Here is a 21,025-nt window from a genome sequence, read left to right on the forward strand (position 1 = left end):
TGTAGGAGGGTGACAAGTTCATTTTGTAAGTCAGGGGGAGGAAAGTAGTTAACTCCTAAAGTGCTTCCAATTTAAAATGCATTAAACTGTGGATGATGTAGAAAATAACCCCAAATTGCTTAGATAAAGAAATAAACGACTCCATTTAGAATTATTTTGAAATGGGGGGATCAATTAGTGCTAGTTATAAAATATTTAGTATAATAGCATTTGAGTATCAGAATAAAAATTCTATCTAGAAAATACACATTTTTATAATATACCATAATTGCAGCACTATGGGACCTATAACATGTATCTGTTCACTTTGAAATATAATTATAGCAAATAAAGATAATTTATTGATTACAGAATTGCTAATTAAAGACTAAATTGTTCCAATACCTGCGACTCTATTACCTCCTCAAGTCTTTTTCACAAAAACAGATTCTGTTTAGGGACTAAATCATTGCATGAAAAAATATAAATAATAAAAATTGCTGACTTGAAAGCCTGTAAACCTTTAGTATTAACAACACAGCAGGCCATGCATTGTGTAATAGGGGAATTCATTCAGAAACCAAAAAATCTGAAATTATTCAGACAAAGTTGAATCAATAGTTTGTCCAGAATTTATTTTCAGGAATGTCGAAATTAGTGTGACTTAACCCTGAAGCAAATCTGTTATACTGGATGGGAAAAAAAGGCTTCATTTGGAGTAGAAACAGATCAGGGCGTTTAAGCTTATTGTGACATCATCTTATTTTGACATGATCAGTCTTGAGCTGCTGACAGAGGATGCCTCTAATCTGGGACACCATCTTAAAAGCCCTGAAGCTCATTGAAGTCATTGAAAATGAGCTGCCTGCTTTTTATTTAGGTCAATCATAACTGTACAATACACCAAATATCTTGTTGAGAACATTTTAAAGAGTTATCACTTGTTTAGTGAGGATCTCTCTATGCTCAGAGCCTCTTCAATTGACCAAAGGTGAGAACTGAAGAGGGAGGGTATCCTAGTTGAAGTTGATCAATGGCAGGTCAAGTTGATCAGTTTTCGTATTCGTTTTCTCATGGAAAATAATTAAATTGGTTGAATTAATCGAGGTAAAAAGGTTTAGTTATCCTAATCTATTTTGGCACAACCACTTGTTTTTTTCCTGGCTTTGGCTTATTGGTGTGAGTCAGTACTGTGTAGTAGACACGCACAAATTAATATGTACACAAACACATGGATTACCTGCTTGGATACAGAGGGATTTATGGAAAAAGAAAGTACACTTTAGAATATATGAGCAACGGGGCTGAGTATCTTCTTCTTTTTGTGTTCTTTTGGGCAAGATTTTCTGTAACAAATCCAAATTGATTAAACCTTGACTTCTAATGACTTCTAATTACTGAGATTCCATTTGAGACCGTTTATTTACAAAATGTCAAATCTGTATAAATACTGCAATCTTCACTACAAGTATAGGAACTTGTGTGGTCAAAAAAGTGATTTAAAATCAAAATCACTGATTTCCCTAAGCTCGACGACATCTTGACAACACGCCACAACAAGGCAAAGAGCCATATGGTTAGGGCCTTGGCAGCCTCACCGAGCACAGCTTAACCCTGCCTGCTAAAGCATTATCAGGACCAACACATTGATGGAGCACTATAACTGACACAATTGACAGTGCCAGACATGGCCTTGCCCCTGCCAGACAGATGCAGCACCTTCTTTTAAGCATTAATGAGAGTTAAAGGGACACATGAGCACAATGAAAAATACATTGCGTGTGTTTTAGGTCGTGTGGGTGTGAGTGTTCAATTTAATAAAAAGTTGAGAAATTGTATTCATGACTTTTCTGAGATCGAACGCTATACTTGGAAAATCTGTGGTCACTCACTCCAACTGCATGATCTCTCTCGTGCTCCTTCAGTGTGGGTCACTTGAAACAGCATGGTGACCATCATTGTTCTATGCTATATCTTATCCAATCAAGGAGGCAGGTTGCCAGGCAATCAATTACAGGGCACAAGTAGACGAACAATGGGTAACGCTCACACTCATAGATGACAACATTTTGGGGTAAATCCTCATCACATCCTGTTTATTTTGTTGGGCCTTAGTCATTGGGATTGTCATGTCTGTCAGTGTGTTCAGTTGTTCTTTCTCTCAGGGCCATGGGACTTGTGATGAATTAGGATGACAGTTTTTAAGGATACTTGTCACCATTAGCTAATGTCAGACTATTGCCTTGCTTACCGTTGGGTGTGTCCCACTTTTCTTGAAGTTCTCACGCTTTGTTCCTTATTTTTATCCTTTTGCATTTTGTGTCCTTAGTTTACTTGCCGACTCTGTCCTTCTGTTTCTTTTTGTTTTTTGTTTGGTACTAGTGTTTTTTTTTTGCCTTGCTCACTTTGTTCAATAAATATCTACTGTACACTTTATTGCCTGCTTCTGAGTCTGTCTTGGGATTCTACTTCAACGGCCTGCTGTTCTACAACAGGGACTAAATGTGGAAAAACAAAAATTGTGTACGTGTGTGTGTGTGTGTGGGGGGGGGGGGGGGTGTTATGATTTTATAGTCAATAAAAGTGAGAGTTGGATTGTTTTGGTGTGTCTAAATTATAACTCAATGGGAATAACTTTCAAATGACAATGGAATTTTAAGTGGGTCCAAGTTTAAATTCATGGAGGTGAATGTACAATTATGGGAATTGCCATGTGCTGTACTATACCATTCTATTCAAGCGAGACATTGCATTCTTGAACAGTACTATGAAGTGCTTTCCTCTTTACCCTCTTTTTAAATTCACAAAATTTGTGGGAATATGTCAGAATTTTACTTTGTCCTTAATCAGAACACAACACCTTTTAGAATAGCTGATATTATACTCTCAGTGTGCAACAATTACACAGAGCATTCAAAAAGCTCAGCATGTTTCACCATCCATTCAGTTTTCCCTCGTTTGTTATTATTAGTATTTGAATTGCATTGGACTGCGGTGCCTGTGAATTGGAAATGGCTGCAAAGCTGAGGCCATTTCAGTTCCAGTACTTTAGCCAGCGTTCTGCCTCAGTGAGCTGGGCTGATTGGGATGCAGTGGGGTTTCTCCATTTCTCCCCTTCTTGGTTTCTCCTTGTGTGCCTCATTCTGTCTGGCCTGAAAGACATTGTGATGAAAAGACAAGAGCTTGGGGCCTGAGATAGGGCAAAAATAGGGACACACATATATTTTACCTTTCATAGTTGTTGTTTTTTACAGAGACAATATTACATTAAATTAAGTACATCTCCCAGAATGTACAAAAAATGTTTTTTGTGTGAACCAAAATTCCAGGATTGCATTGCAAAAGATGACAAAGAAAAATTCCTTGTAGAAACCATAGTGAGTCTCTTTCAGTATGTATTGTAATAAATACTAGAATAGTAAATTCCATGGCCAAGCTTCTTTGTAATATATAGGAAATTATATTATCAAAAGGCAATCACCATTCAAATCTGAAAATCCCATTTTCCGTTTTCACTGATCATCAAATGACATTCTGCTTACTAGAGTATTATTGAAAGTGGTTGAAGAGTTGTCCTGATCTTGTAGCAATTTTCAAGATACCCTTCTTCAGTTTATATGTAGGATACTTTACTACACACTTGTCTGAAGTCAGTGAGGCATACAAAGATTAACTACAAATTTTTCTGTTTGCGGTATGTGTAAATCTGGGCTGCCTGTGAATCAGAATGAGCAAAATACCATCGGAGCATGTCCAGGATTACCATTATCTCCATGGCAACTGCGTCCTCCACCTCCTTTCCTAGTCTTTACCCACTGCTCGGGTAATTGTGGCACTCTCTCTAGTACAGATACTCATTCATTTTTGCCACAAAAATCTTTCATTCATTTTCTGAACCGCTTATCCTCACAAGGGTCGTGTGGGTGCTGGAGCCTATCCCAGCTAACTATCAGCACAGGGCGGGGGTCCGTGTGCGGTCGATTGGTTGCCGGTCTTTTGGTCGCCGGTCTTTTGGTCGTGGTCTTTTGGTCGTGGTCTTTTGGTCGCCCCGACCGCGACAACGGGCGACCAAAAGACTGGCGACCAAAAGACCGACGACCAAAAGACCGGCGACAAAACAAGGTAAAACAACATGGTCTACGCATCAATAAAAGCCAACAATGGCCATGAGCAGTTTCACTGAGCCGACATGTGAGTGTATAAGAGTTTGTATGTACATGTGTTGTCCCTTTAAGAAGCTACATCAGTCAGGGTCTTAACAAGTTCTCCAACAAAAAACAATAAAAGTCCGGGAAATTTGGAGCTTTTCTTTAGCCTAATAATTACTAGGGCATTAAGTATGACTAAATAGTAATTCGCAGTTTGTATTTAGGGAATTTGAGCAACGATTTAAATGGTAATTATCACTTACCACTTACCAAAAGATCGGCGACCAAAAGACCGGCGACCAATCGACCGTGTACCGCGGGGGACACTCTGAACCGGTGGTCAGCCAATCGCAGGGCAAAGGAAACGGACAACCATTCATGCACACACCCATACCGAGGGTCTAAATTAGAGTGCTCAAAAAAGATAGCATGCATGCTGGAGTACCCGGAGTAAACCTACACAACATGCAAACTCCACACAGAAGTTTGAGGCTGACGCGCTTTTTTTTTAATAGACAACAAGAGACATTACAAGTACTTTGGAAGAATTGAGAGGCACGTTTAATTAAAAACCTGCAGGCAAAGAGTCAGTTTAAATACAACCTAATGCGTGCCTTCTAAGTGCCTGCTTAATTATCCTCAGATTACACATAAACAGCCAGTTATCATCTACCCCACACAACTGGCATTGGCCCAAACCACAGCCATTTTGCTTTGTCCCAAAGCTCGATAATAATACAATTTGTCTGTCTACGTATGTGTGTGAAAAGGAGAGAGAGAAAACAAAGATATAATTTCCCTCACATTGGAAACCAAACGTGTATGGTTACAATTAATGTACAAAACTATTTATTTTAGAGTAAAAATAAGAGAGAAGAAACTCAATACACGTTTCATACGCAACAGATCCATAAGCAAATCGAACTTCCTCACAAAACCACTAGAATCTTGTTTTACTCCATCTCTTGAGTACTTGTTGGCACACCAAAACCTACGTGACCTTAAGAAGTATTGGGAGGGAAGAAGGAATTTTGAAATCACCTCAGTGAATGCTTTGATATAAGAGGATCAGACATGCAAGACTGGAATCAGCCCTTAACTGTTCCAAAAGAGAATAAAGGACGACTTATCATTTAATCCCTCCATGGTCAGTACAAGGAGCAAGAGGATAGAAGAAGCATGTGTTTGTGCAAAAAATAAAGGATGGAGGGTCACTGGGAATTTTTGTCAGACAAAGGCTTGTGGATCAGGAGGATGCGTCTTTTATCAAGTAACATGGGAGGGGAAAGGAATGATGCAAATTAAGGGATTTCAAAAGACTATCCAGTGACATGCTCTTCTATTTGTTAGATTATCACAGAGATCAATGAATAAGATGGATGAATGTTCAGAGACTCATCAAAATCTAGTGTGCGGTTAGTGCACTTGGAGCGCGTAACTACTTTTCATCTCCCTTTGTCTAAGTTCCACACGAGCCAGTTTGAGACCATGAGGTTAACCCAAACACACCCACTCAGAATCATCATCACAGCCTTCAGTTGAATGGCCAAAACAGAATCACCATTTTTGTGTAGCTGTATTGCAAAGAATCATTTTTTTCTTCTCTTTAACAGTTGACTAGCACTGGACAAATTTCTTTGCCATGAACCCTCAGAGATATACTGATTTTTTTTCGCAACTCCATCACTACAAAAATTTGCCTCCTGGTTAAATCTTAAGTAACTAGTGGCATAAGCAATAATTATATTAATCTCACTAAAGGTTTTATAAAACCACATTAAAGATAATTTGTCCTTTCTAGCAAGATAGTGAGCAACTGGGCTTTTTCCACTCAGCTGTTTCTAATTCAGTTTTTTTGTATTATGTGTATTGCAAGTGTAATTCAGTTGCGATTTGTGCAATGCAGTTCAGGGGTGTGAACCAGTGAAGAAAGAATGCCACCTAGGATATTTTTTAAATCTCTGGATTTCATGAATATGGTTTAGTTGTCCTTTATTTCTTGTCTAGTCTGCCCCAAAACTGCTCTGTGCAAATTTGTCATATCTATTATCCAAAATATTTTCATTGCACCCTTCTACAGCTTCCATTTCTTCGTTATCATTTGTGCTACCCTAGCATCTACAGAACTGAAGCAATGAGTGGGATTTTATGGCAAATGGGTGCTATCTAATAAACCCCACAAATTTTCAGGTATAGTGGGCTACTGGACTTGTGTGTACTTACATTGGTCCCCTATGCTTCTGCTGTTGACCATAAAGAGTTTTTTCATGTTTCATAAGGTGCCTTTTAAAGATTATATTCTTGAGATCAATATGAATTACTTTTCTCGTTGGGGACATGACCCTATTTGATGTCCTGTTTGACTATGGTTTGAACTATGAGCAGTCTCATGATCTGGCTCCAGGCACTGGTCTGGTTTCAATCTCAAATAATATAAATCACAACACAATACCTGTCTCATATAATTCTTTCTTCTATTTGTGACTGGAATATTGACTTCAGTTAATGGTAAAGCACATGATATACAACATGTCAAAGATGTAGGGGAAAATTGTTGTTGACACTCGTGATTGGATTAACCTTATGCATGAAGAGTACAACACCAATAGTGAAATAAATCAGGCAAGATCACCGTCCCTTTGCGTGGCAGTTAGTTTTTTTTTATTCAAAGGCAGTGGAAGTCATGGATTGAGTTACTCTGATTTGGAAGATTGCACAGACTGACGTGCCAAGATAAAGAATAGACATGCTGTGTTTAATGTAACTCTAGCCATTTGCCAGTTTCCAGGCTAATTAGTTGGATTAGAGAGGCAGCTGTTCATAGCTTGTTAGGATACCAAGTTACACCTGAAACCCAGGTAGTGGTAGGGTTTTCAGTGTAGCATGAAATTGCTACACTAAACACTTTTGTGTTCTCAGGAAACATTCATGCCAGCGCTCAGGAGCAATCTCTTATGTCTTATGACGGTCTTTACACCTCTCTGCTTTAACATTGGCTAGTATTGGTTTACTTGCACACTTATTAGTGGTTCATTTAGGATAAAAGCAGATATTTTCCTGACCCTTTTAAATAAACAACACAACAGTTCTTATCGCACAAAAGTAGGATAAAAACATTTAGTGCTTTTTGGGATGAATTGGTTGCATCAATCCGCGGTCCCCAACCTTTTTCTCACCGCAGACCGGTAAAGCTATTTCTATTTTCTTGCGAACCGGCTAATCGAGAGGGCGACAACTTAAGACAAAATTGTGTGGAGGTGGGATCGGTGCACGAATGACACCCACAACGGCAAAAAAAACAATTATTTATTATTTTTATTATAACAACTTTTCTCATTTCAAGTAGGAGGGTGAGATTGAAAACGTTATTAATTTTTACTCTGATGGACCGGCACTTGGTAACTCGCGAACCGGTAGTTGGGGACCACTGCCTTAGACTACACACACTGTCATAGAACTAAATTTTACCATGGCCTAATGGATGAACCGTTAATAGTCTGAAGAGCAAAGCACATTCGTTTCAAACCACTACAAATGCAATTGAGAAGGAAGAAGTTGATTAAGTGGGGGCATGCGAGTTAGTGTGCCGTAACCAGAGGCCTGTTGCTGCTCCAATAAGTGCAACGAGAGTGAATGTAGAACTCAGCACTGGCATTTTGCTAATCCCGTTTTATAATGTAGTTTTTCCTCCCCCATCTTTCAATTATCATTATCATGAAATGAAGTAAAGCTCAAGAAGCTCCACGTGCTGCAAAGTTTTATCCAATTACCCGCTCTAAAGCTTTGTATTTTCATCTCTATTATAGGGGAATTTTGATGTTCTTGCAATGTCATTGGAACTTAATTTTCCTCATGCTTTCTTATACCAAAGTAAAAGAGACACTTGAATACGTTAACAAACTAAAAACTGACAAAATGAATCAAACAATCATCCAAAATGTAATTTAATGTTTTCTTTCACCAAAAACATGGTGAAGGGATTTTTTTTGCTGTTGATTTTTATTAGCAGGCTAATGCAAAGAACCGACTGTATGATTGTCGTGATCTTAAGGCAGACAGATAAAATTATCTAAATGAAAGTTCTTTCACTGTTGATTTTACCAGATTCATCAGTTGGCAATAGAGGTAGACATCAGGGAAAGGTGCATGAAGTTAGAATAAAGGGGTGTGAAAACTGTAAAGCAACTCTCCAGAAAGGATGTTGGTTTGATGCCTTTCTGAAGGAAAGCAGACTATCCTCTTTTGAAGAAGTTATTATTTTTCCATGCAGTTTCAAGATGATCACACCACAGACAAGGTACTGTCCATCTAGTTTGCACATTATTATTTCTACTTCAGTTAGGGTTGTGAACTCCCTGGAAAAAAAGGAAACCTCATTGCTCGAGCCAGCTGGCCTGAAAGCCATCTCCCTTTAGTTCCTTTTTTCTTTTTCTTTATTTCTTTTGGATGCTATTCTTGAGTTTCATCATAATACGGGCCAAAGCCCATCCCTTGTAAGATCAATATGGGATGGGTGTTTTTGTTTCTGAATATGACATGATTCCGTTTGTTTAAGTGATGGTTGGTAACCCTAACCTCGCTCCTTCGAAATGTCAACTCTGCAGCTCAAATATTCACGCCCTGTGTACAACTGATCCTTGCTGTCTGGTACTTGTTGTCTCACAAGCCACTGATCATGCTGCTGTCATAAATATTTCTTGTTGTGGTTTTGGTTTTGACAGACATCTAAAAGTGATAGTGATATAGCTTTCTTTGCTAGAGATTTTACTTATTATTTGAGGTGACAAATCTTCCCATCTTGCGTTGGTCTTTTATGGAGAGGGCTTCCTCCTGTAAATCTCAGTCAGTTTGAACAGGATTTTTATCCAGAGGGAAAGGTTTCAATAACAGTTTGGAGGCATATGTAACTGTTTGAATTGCATTGAGAAGATGCAATGAACAGCTTATGTGTCAGTGATTGACACCTTTCACAGTCATCACAAGTGGATTAAAACGAACAGATTAATTCAAATTTTTTCTTTCCCATATGTGCACCTGCTAAGTCTTACGTTGATGCCAGCGTTAATAAGATTCCCTGATGGAGTAACATATGATAAAATACGACAACTCATGGCTAGGTTCACAAGGCCTGCAATTAAAGAGATAAAATCAACTCCGTGGGGAGCCAAAGAGACCTAAATTGTCTTTTCACTCATTAACAAGCAGTTCTAGCCCCTCCATATCTTGCTAGTAAAGAGGTGGCGAGGGTCTAAAAGATATATGGCAAAAGAAGCTGTCAAATCACTGACCCAGGATGCATCAGCTATCAATTACTGTATGCATGTATAGAAGTGGTGTCTTATTGTATAATGGGTCTTCATCAAATATGGATAGAAGCCTACTGGCAATTACTTAAGGGGACAGCTAGTCAGTTCGCTGTCTGTACCCAGAGGCAATGAGAAACAACTCAAAGGGAGGAAAGAGTGTTCACTCCGTTCTTCAGCTTTCTCCATTTCAACCTCCCACCAAGTCTGCATCGATCTAATCAGCATGGTTGCCTCCTGACAGGAAATCAATTTGGGTCTTTCTAATAAAGCACTTCTCATTTTTAAGTTGCACCCCTACATCACCTCAGAAACAGCTCTCCTTATTTCATGTTGGTAGTGGAGACACTCAAATTCCTCCTCAATATCAATATGGTGTGTATGTGTCTCCTATTCCAAAACAACAGTGTATATGTGTGTGTGTGTGTGTGTGTGTGTGTGTGTGTGTGTGTTATCTAAGAGAACTCTGCCGGCTGTAGTCTTCTTTCAGTTTGCAAGTCGTTGAGTGGGCAGGTTGGCTCCAATGGTTCTCTCAGCAGTCATTATTTTCTGCTGAAGCCACTTTTTGTCCTTTATCTCCCAGTACTGTGTATCATGTGTTGCTTAACAGCAGTCATGGAAAAATGCAGTGTGAAGCTACAACAGTAAATATGGTAGCACTGTTACAGATATGTGCAAAATTGCCAAAATTATTGGCGAAATTCCACTAGGGTGTTAATTATAAGGCTATTCCAATGCCTGCAATATTTTGTGAGGGAGCAGTTGCAAAACTTGTTTAGGTCTGGAGCATTGTTGCACATTTCAAATGGTCTTTACCTTCCTTTTTTATTTTGTATGACTGATCTTTGTCTTGTTTTCCAGTTTGACTGTCTTTCTTTTTTAATGCTTCCCCAAGTGTGTGTCATCATCCCTTTCTCACTCTTCTTAACCTCATATGTTTTTCAGGCACGTTGACAGTTCATTGCACTTCACAGTCCTCGTTCCAGTGGTCATAAACATAGCCTTGCTTACTCCCGTGGGTGATCAAAGTTTTTCCTGAGTTTGCCTTTATGCCTCATGTCTGCCTGAATTCCTGACTGCCAACCTATGTACCGAGCACTGCCTGGTGAACATTCATTTATTCATTTTATCCGCTTATCCATCCAAGGGCTGCGGGGGCCTGGTGAACAATAAAGGCTTTGTGTCCTAACCCAATTTCTATGTCCGAGAAAATTATGCCCACGTTGGAACCTCGCTTAAAAACCTGATGTCTATATTTTGCTGTGTGAATAAAGTTATTAATATATATATTTTTTCCAAATGCCTGCTTCTCTTGTTTCATTATAAAAGTGCAGATATAATAAAAATAATTTCCAAAGATAGCCTTGATCGAGCAAAAAAAATTGATTTCTTCCTTAAAAAATACGTACTATAGAGCTCCTACTATTGTTGAGCTTACATAAAGGTAGGCCAAGAAAATGTTTCTGAATGCAGACCCTGATTAACTACTTATTGGCAAGTACTGAACTGGGGGAGTCTGGCAAGCTTTTATCCATAGCTAGGGTTTTATATGAAAGAAATAGACGATAAAGCAAACATTTCACAGAGCCAAATCTCTGTATGCTGTGGGCCTCACCCCTGTGTATCAAAAAAGTCACATGTGAAGGAGAGCTGAGACTGCAAACATCAGGTGCTGAAAGTGAAAGAGTGAGTATGTAGCCAAGGAGCCATCTGGCTATTTTGGACTGACTTGTAATTCTGCTCTATAGAGTCACATACATACCTTCATTGTTGACACAAGAAAAAGTAATATAGCTAGATAGATATGTCATCATTGTCCTTTTCAAAATGATATATATATATATATATATATATATATATATATATATAATGTCTTTCATGTCAACATATTATATTCCACAGTAACATAAAACCCAATAAACAATCACAAACAGATTGCACCACAAAAAGCAAGAACATTAGCGAGTTGACTTGTTAAGAATTGCACAACACTTGATGGAATGAAACTTCTGATAAAATGGATAGCATTAAGGAATCTGATCCGATCCGATTTTCATCCAGAAGGGATGAGCTAGCAAAAAGATATAAAGCAGGTAATAAGCGTCCCAGACTATTGATTCAGTAAGACGGGGTATTGCTTTGTTTTTCGTTCTGATAAATTTAGTGTATGTCTAACAAGATAATGTATATGCAGTGTGAGTGATTTATAAGAGTAAGGCTGTCATACATTAGTTTTACTCCAAACGCCTATAGTTTGAATATGTCAACAAATTTGGACTGCTATGTTGACAGAAACTGATGGTGTAGTGGTTTGCTCGCCTGATTTTGGTGCAGGCTAGCCTGGGATTGATTCCTGCATAGTGGTGGTATTAGGGGCTAGGGATTGTACATTTGTGACAATCATGACTTAATGCAACCAGACACACTCAACGAATACAAATTGTTGGTGGCAGAAACAGGCATCATATAGCTGAAAAGTAGAATGTCGATTTATTCTCACTAGGGACTTGTCATGATACTAGTCCACTGATTGCACACTACTAACATTGCTTATGCACTTTACCCCGTCACCTTTTGATCTGACCTTCACCTCCCCTTGACCTCCAGTTTCTGGGTTTCTTCATCGCCCCAAATTCTGTCATCTTGTAAGAATAGTCAATGAACATGAATGAACATTGACAAATTCTGAATTATTGTGGTTTACCACCCCTTTGTTCAGGATTTTATCTCTTACCACATATGCTGCTCCCGCAAAAACATGACTTTTGACCAATAAATTTGGCATATTGGTAAATTTTGAGTTTCCCCCTTACAATGGTGTTTAATATACTTTTTTGTCCCAACTGCCCTCGTGTTAAATGCATTGTTTTGTTGTGATTTTCCTTTCTGTAGAGAAAGAGGAAAACATATTTTAGCTAAACCAGACAAAACAGTTTTCCTCTCTTTTAGAAAAAGTAAGACAGGATATGCACTATGCAATGTGGTGTGCCTAAATAACAGGTCCAGTAAAGGGTAATATGGGATGCCAAGTGACAAGGCACACATCCCCAAAAGCCGTAAGTCATAATATTTAACATCTACTGCTCTTCTGTTTATTGTTCCTTGAAATGTCGTGTATTCTTTTCTTTTATGTCTTGCCAGTTAAAATGCGTAGTGTCTTAGTTGACAAATGGTCTCCACCATATTCCTTTGAAGATAGGAATATTATGACATGCAGACTAGATGATGTAACAGCAAGGAAAAAGTGACATTGTTTGTACAGTTACTTTATCGGGCCACATATTATAGGTAGCCTGTAAAGTCCAGACTGCACATGTGCAGATTTGTCTACAGATCTCTAACAAATTCTGAAAGACGCGGGTGTTATTCTCCTCACGCTCAGTAATTTTTGGACTTTGTCATACTTCCTTCTGACACAATTGCTTCTTTTTCTAACAGATGGCCCAGACATCTGAGAATTGAAACTAAGATTACTCTCATACCGATGGATGTCTGCATATAATAAGGGTGCGGTAGGGGTCTTGAAGAAGTCACAATTTGTGAGAAATTCTGTACTTTTTTATGAATAGCACTCTCATTTATCTCACTGATTAAATAACTCTCAAAACTTTTCAACCAAGCTAAAGTCCAGCTGCTCTTCATGTGCTGTCCAGGAAACACCAGCGGTCGAGACTAAGATATTTGAGAAGATACTGTATATGGAGTCAACAGATGCCTGCCAGGTCCTCTCTGGGTTTAGTGGGAGATTGTGTGTGAATGTGTGTGTGTTGGTGATGTTGCCGAATCTTATCCAGTAGAAAATTCTGGCTTGGGTTTTCTCTTCTCAAGTTCCAGTGTCCCTCTGCCCTCGCTGCTTAGGAAATACATCTATGAGTCTATCCTTGACGTTGCTGATTTATGGCGACAATGTAGAAAGAGAATCTTAGAGCCCCTGCATGAGTGCACGTGTTCTTTATTTATAGCCAACAAATTCAAAAGTGATATCATCTTCCAGCACTTTGTTTCTTCTTGTTCAGATTTCCTCACCCTGTGTAACTATCTATTATTTACAGTCATACATCTGGAGAGTGTTATAGTCACGTTTTAACTACAAGAAGGGAACATCAGTCCATTACAATCTTGGTGATTTGGATAATATATTAAGAATTAAAACTACGGTAACGTATATTGGCACTATTGTCACACTCAGATATGTGTTTTGTTATTGCAATGGTGGTGGTGGCACAATGCTATAGAATATATCTGCTATCACACTTCTTAATATTCCTATTTCTTGTATTTAGAATGTACATTTAAAAATACATTATTCATTATTTTTTCACATTATCATTATTTTATGGGGAATGAACTGCAATTCATAGTTGTAAAGTTTTAATTTGTATAGCCACATTTGCAGAATATTTGGATTGAACCTTTCTTACATACTCATAGCGAGCACCCATCCCCCTTAAAAAATCTGTAAATCTATTTTTCTGAACTATTTTAGTTCCTTAAAATAAAAATTTTCTTTGCTCTGTTAAGAAGTACATTCTGCAATAGCATAGCCTTGGGGAAGCAGCCTTCTATTCTTCCAACCTGTGACCTTCTTTCCTCCCTAGATCATCCACCTTGTGTGATATTGAAGGCAGAGCCTGCTGCTAACCAGATAAATACCCTCCCATACAGATACAGAAGATTTCCTGCATCCTGACCCGTATGATCCGGATTGCCAATAAAGGTAATCCTCCCTCAGAAACACATTTTGTAGCAGATAGTTTTTATCTTTTCTTGGTACTCATGTCAGATGTGGTTGAAAACAATCGTATGGATTGGAAGTGGATGAGGGTCATTGTTTTGCCCTCGGTAGTATGCAAAATAAAAAATGCCGTTTGAAAATATTCTTTGAATATTCGACTCAGTTAACTCTAAATGGTCAAACTGATTTTCATACATTTTACAGGAAGTCCGTGATTTACAAACAGGTTCTTGTCCTTTGCTGGTGAGATAACCTACATTTCACCGTCAAGTTTTACATTTAAACTATTTTCATTAAAAAAAACTACTATACATTTAATCATAATATATAAATTGATGCGCTTACCATTCCAGCTAATACATTGATGGAGCGGGAGGGAGTGGAGACTATGAGACCTATTAAGGATGAGTGGAATAATGTGTAAGTTCTACTTTCTTTTGGCTGGACCAGCATAGCCAGAAGACACAGCTTTCTTCTTTAGTTCCATAATGTGTAAAAAGGACTGCGAAAAAGGCAACCACAGACAAGCACTATGCACTAGCTCAGCAGAAACACTATGCTGATAGGGACAAAATGGCGGACAGGACACAAGCGTCATAAAGTCCAAACGTTGTAAGTCGAGTACGTCGTAACAAGGAATGACACTACCGAATAAGACCATACTCAGATATTTACATGCCGTGTGTACTCATCTTTCATGACGAAGGTGTCTAAGCAGAATCTAGATAGTTACCGCCATCACTCAAACTCAGTTTTCAACTTTGCAGAGCCTTTACTAGGAGATAACGCTATGGATTCCTTTGGCCTTACAGTTTGATCAATCTTCAGATTTACAGCCTTCCCTGCAGCATAGAGATGAAGCATAAGAGCTGTAATTCTTCTCTACTCATAGGAAACTCTATCTCTCATGTATTGATAAAACTGTTGAATTAATTCCTTGCTGGCTCTGGTTTTTCACTCAGGCATGAATAGCATATATAACTGACCTTGTACCTTTCTCAATCATTCCTGTTGTGGTTTTGTTTTCACACTCACACCGTGTCTTGGTCTGGTTACTAAAAAGGAAATAATACTTGGGGGAAAAGCACTTAATTCTTCTGAATTTTCACAAAAATGGCAAACAAAATGATGCCCTGGAGCTGGAGGTGTATCACAAAACACTTTACTTAACCTTGGATTAAAGACAAAAAATAAATAAATACAATTCTTGGAGACAAAACATGAAAGTAACCTGGAGGTCCGGTAAACCACTGGCATACATCTGGAACACACAAAATTATAGAGGTGGAAATCTGTCTCCAAATCCTACCTCACAGCGCAGATCTGTGTACTCCCCCTAACCAACTTTACATCTTGCACATGTGGAGTTCTGCTTGCAGTTCTTCATACTTTGCTTGCCTAGGGGACATGAGAAAATAATTTTCTTCTTCGGCCAGGTCAAGGACTACCACCATGCGAGTGCTACATCTAAGAGGGAAGGTGAATGCGAATAGGATGCAAATGTGTCAGTGAATGATTGCATATACATCAGCCGAAAAGACCGAAAAGAAAGTGCAGCTACTGGCAGGTGTCCACCAATGTGGTGCAAAAAACAAAAACAAAAAAAAGATCTTAGGCGTGCATTTGAAATCTTTACGTCGTGTCACTTGAATGACAATGTTTGCCCCTACATTTAAAGTACTTGATCATATTGTTGCCATTGCTCTTAAGATGCAGCCTTTTTCTTGTGTCTGGAGTGTGTTTGGTCCCGTAATTTGCCATACTGTAGAGCAGGGATGGGCAATTATTACGCAAAGGGCCATTGTGGTGTCCTGGAATTTGTTATGACCAAACAAGAACAGACATCTTAACAAATAACAATGCTGCTGAAACGACCAATGAAAAACTGCTGAAAACCTGCACCCTCTGCGTCCCTTTTTGAAGTAATTGCCCATGCCTGCTGCAGAGCCATGCGTTCACAAATGAATTGAATATTTTGAACAACTCATTAACATGGACAATATAATCTGAGTCATGTTTAGTTGAGAAACAATTCCCACCCCCTATTTTTCTCTTTCTCCCTGAGCAGTTCAAACAAGGCCCTCCTCCTCCTCGCACTTCCACTGTTTAAGAGATGGCATGGGAGAGGCACGTGAACTCCATGTTGCAGCCTAGTATACTATGTTAGGATTAATGTTTCTCAACCACTGGGAAAATGGGTTGTATAGCAGTAACTGGTGAAAGAAATTTAAGAATCTCATTGAAGATGATGAAAAAAATAACATCACAGACATGTTTGTGGGATAAGCTGTTGTAGTGACAGCAATGCCCCATCAACAATTCAAGAGACAATACTTCAGTTGTTCATGCAGGGTAGGCTGGTTGAACACTCTGAATTGCATTTATCATACATCATTTTCATTGGAACAATGGTTAATACATGTTCAGTACGGAACAATGGTTAATACATGTTCAATACGGAACAATGGTTAATGTGTTGGGTAGAAAAATGCTCCAACTGGAACACTGTAGTGCACTGCACTACAATCCATGAATTTCCATCTGCCTGTCATTAGCCCTTTACCTGTTTGGTAGAATCTGTCTGGAATCATGTTCCTTTATACTTACTTCCTCCTCTGACCCACTTTCACTTTTGTATTTTGATTCCTTGTACGATGAAGTCAGTGAGTTTCAACTACTGTTTTCCACTGACCGATATGTCCCTTGCCGAATTCTTTTCATTTTGATGTCAACTAGGCAGAGGCCGACGACTACAAAAATGATTTTTATTGCACAATTTCAATAATTATGGATATATGTAAGTATTTATAATAGATTTTTAAATATCTTTTGACAAGATTAAATTATGTAATTAGTGTGGAAAAAATGATGACAATGGGACTTTAAGGCATTAAAGAGTTGAGCTTCTACTGTACCAGTCTACGGCGGCTGGGGTAGTAATAAAAGTTGATTCTTGTTAGGCTTACATCTAAGGCCTTAGGTCTAAGGACTTTGATCGCCTTACCACAGCACTTTTTCACTTTTTCTCAGCAGCCAGATTTTTACTGACAAAAGATCAAACAATCCTTTCACAAAATGCCCTTGTGTTTTCTTTGTGTCCAAATTGACCCCAGTTTAAAATGGAACAAATACACGTAGATACTGTTACATTTCCCACTTGCCAAAACTTGAGTTACAAGGTACTGCTGTGTGGAAAAAGCATTACAGATAAGGAATTCCTCTAAGGGACAGAAAAAAAGCTAAGTAAGGAACAGTTTTACATAATTTACTGTACCTTACATTTTGTGAACTATAGGGGGTGCCATGGCCTCACGTTCCATTAGCCAGATTTTTTGCCACATAGTGATTATTTTTCTTTGTTTCCTTTGCTGTGTTTAAAATAACAACTTCAGGCCCCGACTCTGAGAATACATTAGAAGTTGAATAAACTACTTCCTGAACACAGATATATTGCATATTCACACTAACGTGGCTGAAGTTTCATGTAGCAATCTGCATTTGGTAAATTGTGTTTTTGAGCTTTGTTTGTACCATGGCTCACTGTTGCTGAGTAATGTACAGGAATGCCACCTTGAATAACTGTTTCTCTTCTAAAGGGTATAAATATTCAGCTATCATAACTTTGGTTTTCATGCAATACATTGTGAAAATATTCCTTTCAATCCTAATATCACTGCATTTTGATATTTCTATGCAGGGTTTTCAACTCTCATATGTTGAGTTTGTCTCATACACATTTTAGGCCAATCTCATGTGGTACGCCACACTTAAAAAATTCTCAAATGAAATATTTAAATAAATAAAAAAGTCACCAGAGGCCTGGTGGAGAAGTGATGACCCTCACAATTCTGAGATCAAGGGATAAAGCCCTGGTTGGTTCAAGACCTTGCTGTGTAAAGATGTCATGTTCTCCCCATGCCTGCGTGAGTTTTCTCCGGGTACTTCGGTTTCCTCTCACATCTTCAAAACATGCATGGCAAGCTGGCTGAAAACTCAAAATTATCTTTAATTATGTTTAATTATGATTGTGAGCATAAATGGTTGTTTGGATCATTGAGCCCTGTGTTTGCCTGGCAACCGCCTACTGTCTAAAGTTGGCTGGGATAGGCTACAGCACCCTCGCAACCCTTGTGAGGATATGCGGAACAAAAGATGAATAAATGTATGAATTAGCCACCTGATCCCAAAACAGCGTGATCCACATTTGCCCGCAGACATGGACATATACCTGCTTATTCACAGTCTTCTCTAGGCATTTTTATTTTATTTCTTTTATTCTTTTAAATAATTTTAGGACTGTGTTTCGTTCTTTGAATATTGATGTCTGATTTACATAAATATGTAATACAATTCATGAATGTGTAACGCTTTCCTACTGGCGAGTGAGCAGTTTCATGTGATCCCACTTGAAATACAAAAGGCATGTATCTCTTTAACCCTCCAACCTTTTTCTTTCTAAGTGATTGCTGAATGTAGACAATATTGAAGTGTGCAACTCAGTACATTTTGTTCTTGAGAACACCCTGTTCCTCATCTCTTTTCAATTACCTGGCAAACACATCAACTACTATGTTCAATGAATCAACAACACAAATAAGGGGTTATTCAGACATCCTAATTTTCCAGTGATAATGCTTGAACACATTAAATGCTTGTGTATGAAAAAACCAAAAAATAAAAACAAAACAAAACTCTTATTAGGATTTGGTCTGGAGATGAAACAAGCCCATGCGGCAAGAAGCTTCATGGACTGCATGACGCTACCATGGTTATTGGCAGGAGGGTTAATGTTGTTTAAAGATCTTCATGCAAGAAAAAGTATTATGCCTGGGGTAATGCATACATGCATGATTTCTTATGTTCCTTTGGCCAAGTCACATTCTTCTATCTGATATGAACATCTGCAGTATGCAGTGCTTAAAAATCTCACAATTCATCAGTCTTTGCTGAAAAGATATTTTTTTTGGCTTGGTACACACATGAGGATTTTTCATATCTTAAAAGATTGGTTATCTGTTACAGACCTCACACATGCAGGTGAAAGAAATCCTCTGGTAGTAAACAATCTTGGCCATGCTGTGTCTGGCGTTCTTCGATAAACTTAATACAGCACACCAGCCACATAAACATTCTGTTTAACCACCGATCTTCGAAGACTTTCACTGAAGCTGAAATCTCGCATTATTACTTGAGATCTAACAATATTGAAGGATGTTATCTATATTCAAATGCTGGAAAGATGTATATGAAGTTTAGAATTGGTTTCCAGCCATCCACAGGCCACAAGGAGACGAACAAACATTCACACTCACACTCATACCCAGAGACAATATGTTCCACCAACCGAATAAAACCCACGCAGACATGGGGAGAACATGCAAACTCCACACAGAAAGGTCGGAACCCACCGGGGATTAAACTCTCCATTTTAGAAGTGTCAGGCGGCCGTACTAACCCCTCGTCTACCGTGCCGTGGGTGATTTAGGATTATTATTATTATATTTTTTTATTTAGAATTTAATGATTTGTCCCGCAAAAAGGATGGGGTGAATAAAATTTCTCAGTCAAAAATTCTTCATGACTTTAATATTTATCAGATAATCATCAATAATGTATTATTGAAAAGTTTATTTTTATATGTTTTTAATGGTGTTGTTCATGGTAGCATAATAACACTTTAAAATTTGGTCATACGCCTCGAAATACCCTTGGTCTTCACTATCATTATGTTTTGAGAAATCAACTCTCCTCGGGATCCTTGACTTGATGTTTCTTTTCTCCGCATTTTAACATTCTTTCTAGGAAAAAAAAGAAAACATGTCTCCTCATCATGTCACAGCTAAGGAACATTTTCATACCACTCTGTTGACATGGGGCAAATTGTATCAGCCAACTCTGGCCTTCACTAGTGTGGTGAGAAAGGATACTTTCCTTACCACATGCCCTTTCAATTTGCCAGTGGCAAAGTCTGAGTGGGCAGCATGAATACTGGATGCCGCATTTGGAAATGTTTTGAAAGTATTTGAGCTATTTTCTCCCTAGTTCCTTTGCTTAACACTTGTCCATCTTTTCCCTTATTGCATTACCATCCCGCACCAATACCAAAATCCGAACATGCCAAATTAGTGTGCACTAGATTGGCAAGTCAAAAATACAGAGATTATAAACACAAGATTACCAGTAATTCAAGAAGATTCTGGAAAACTATTTTGTGTAATTATCACAACTCTATGCATCTGTTTGTGGTTTGCATGGTTGTGTATGTATGCACATAGCCAGGCAATGGATTGGTAGCTAATTACCGTGGCAGAGAGCGACTGTTTTATCACCCATCTGGCCCATTTAAAATGTTTTTCTTCATGCTGCCTTGTAAATGTCCGTTTCTCTCATGGTTGAGTGTCACTTTCGTTGAGGTCAACTAAAACATTTGAATGTAACACACCATCTAAATCAGTGGTCTTGGAACTATTGTACCTAGGGTTGCTGTGAGTGAATGATTTAATTGCACCCATACAAGATGTCTTCCAAGTGTAATCATTTGATTGCAATTAGGTGATGTTAGTTTTAGCAGAATTCTCATTGGTTAAAGTGTCTGTGTTGGATTATTTGGAACAAAAAAAAATGGTTTATTTAAATAGAAGACAACATTTTAATCTATGTTGTGCAGGAAAAGTTTGTAATTTAGGCGTGGCCCCTCTTATCCTCAGTACAACCACAACCATAAACGATCTATTTAGTTTTCAAATGTTTACCTACTCAAAAAAAATAAAAAAAATATTTTGGACATAGTATAATCTAAAATAAATTTAAAAAAAATACTGAACGTAAAACAATCCTGCAAAATTACACATTTTGATTTA

General features: G+C 38.2%; 1 protein-coding gene across 1 annotated transcript in view; it reads left to right on the forward strand.

Moving 5' to 3' along the window:
* The window catches only part of mfsd8l1 (major facilitator superfamily domain containing 8-like 1), a 68,786-nt gene extending 54,644 nt beyond the window's left edge, over positions 1-14,142 (forward strand). The window contains exon 14 of the transcript XR_013301355.1: positions 14,029-14,142. The gene's annotated coding sequence lies outside the window, so the exon portion shown is untranslated. The remainder of the gene's footprint in view (positions 1-14,028) is intronic.
* The last annotated feature ends 6,883 nt before the right edge of the window (positions 14,143-21,025 follow it).

This window comes from Stigmatopora argus, chromosome 8, assembly GCF_051989625.1.
Source record: "Stigmatopora argus isolate UIUO_Sarg chromosome 8, RoL_Sarg_1.0, whole genome shotgun sequence".
Classification (NCBI taxonomy): Eukaryota; Metazoa; Chordata; class Actinopteri; order Syngnathiformes; family Syngnathidae; genus Stigmatopora; species Stigmatopora argus.